The following is a 1,805-nucleotide window of genomic DNA, read 5'->3' as shown; positions in this document are numbered from 1 at the left end:
CAGGTATTTATTGAACCCATGAGGCAGTAGCGTGGGCGCGGAGAGAGCGAAATGAGTGGCAGGTGGCCTAGCCGTTTGGCGCCATCGGACCCGGTACCCGGATGTGTACTGGGGCTGTAAGAATCGCCTCTTTATTCCCATCTTTTTCTAGAAGAGTCTGCTCTCACCCAGAGGCTTGCTGTAGGATGGGCCCAGGAGGCCATCCTGGTCCCAGGTGAGCTCAGTCCCTCGGGCCGACCGGGTCCTGTCTGCTGGGTGTTTGGAATTACACAGTGAAAATGCCGCCTCCATTAGCTATCGGGAGCCTCAGTGGGGACTGGGCTGGAGCTGGGCACCAAGCGGGCTACAGCCAGGTGTCGGCTGAAGTTATGAGAAACAGGACCGGGAGGCGAGGAGAGGAAGCCAGGAAGGCCATGTCAGAGGAAGCAGGGCGAGAGGGCATGAGCTCAGGGGCCAGTGAGACAGGGAGGGAGGGAGGAGGGGCGGGAAGGGGAGGACAGAGGGGAGGCCAGAGGGGAGGCCAGAGGGGAGGCCAGAGGGGAGGTCAGAGGGGAGGTCAGAGGGGAGGACAGAGGGGAGGTCAGAGGGGAGGACAGAGGGGAGGACAGAGGGGAGGACAGAGGGGAGGCCAGAGGGGAGGACAGAGGGGAGGGGAGGCTGCCGGACTTCTGTCTGCTGGTCTGTGTGGCTCTGAGGGCCACAGCTGGTTTTAGATCTGGATCCACCCCTTATTAGCTGCATGACTTTGGGACAACTCCTCGACCTCTCTGAGAGCCAGTTTCCTAATCTGTGAAGTGGGGATACGTGTCCCTCGCCGGGATGCTGGGCGGGCTGCCTCACACAGTTTCGTGGGACTGGGGGTCGACGCAGTGGGGACCGCGAGCCGAGGGGGTTTGCTGAGAGCAGAAGCTGCCGCTGGGAGCCGAGGCACCAACCTTGGGAGGCCCAGGGCTCTGTTTGCAGGGAGGGCGCACCCGGCCCTGAAGTGGGGGCCACTTACAGACCGCGAAGGGTTACCTTCCTCCTGTCAGGCCTGCTGGCCCCTTGCCAGGTCCCTTACTTTTATTCTTTTTAGGCGAGGCAACCCTCGGTTGACCTCAGAGATTACAAAGACTTTGTCGGCTTATTTTCTAATTTTTAAATCCCTTATTTTCTAATTTTTTATGCCTACAGCACCTGATCTTCCTAGGTGGTCTCCCATCCATGTACTAACCAGGCTCGACCCTGCTTAGCTTCCGAGATCAGACGAGATCGGACACGTTCAGGGTGGCATGGCTGTAGACCAAGAGACTCACTTTTGTCAAGTTCAGTCTCAGGGCGGATCTTGGCCTCCAAACTGTTCACTAGGGATTCACGAATAAGTGCCCAGCCGCTCAGACACCTGCTCTGTGAGGCTGGGGGGAGCCAGGTTGTAACCTAGCTGCAGGGCTACCCTGGTCCGTCCATCTGCCCCCTGGAGACCACCTTACATTGGAAAATTCGGCACGGCAGTTCGATGTCCCAGTGAGGGGTATAGCCTCATCTGGCTCCTCATTATGAAGAACTTAGCCTTCTAAAAATTGAGCGGGGGAGGAGGAGGAAAAGGTGGGTGAGGGGGGTCTGGATAGAAGGTAGTAGAAATGCTGGGCTCAGGCAGCTTGCATATTGCATATTTTAAGGCATTTTAGGTCATTCTGTCTGGCTCGATACAGAGTGTTCATTGAATCATGTTGGCCCAGACTGAATCAAATCAGATTGAACAGCCTGGTCTCTGGGGCTCCGTCCTTTGTTCATTGGAGGTCTTCAGGGCAGGTGACACTTGATAA

At 57.1% G+C, this 1,805-nt stretch overlaps 1 pseudogene; it reads right to left on the bottom strand.

The window, feature by feature from the left end:
* Nucleotides 1–1,164: 1,164 nt before the first annotated feature.
* Nucleotides 1,165–1,283, bottom strand: LOC111745767 (annotated as a pseudogene).
* Nucleotides 1,284–1,805: the final 522 nt, after the last annotated feature.

The sequence above is a fragment of the Pteropus vampyrus genome, unplaced genomic scaffold (assembly GCF_000151845.1).
Source record: "Pteropus vampyrus isolate Shadow unplaced genomic scaffold, Pvam_2.0 Scaffold164, whole genome shotgun sequence".
Lineage (NCBI taxonomy): Eukaryota > Metazoa > Chordata > Mammalia > Chiroptera > Pteropodidae > Pteropus > Pteropus vampyrus.
This window is presented reverse-complemented; position numbering and strand designations above follow the sequence as displayed.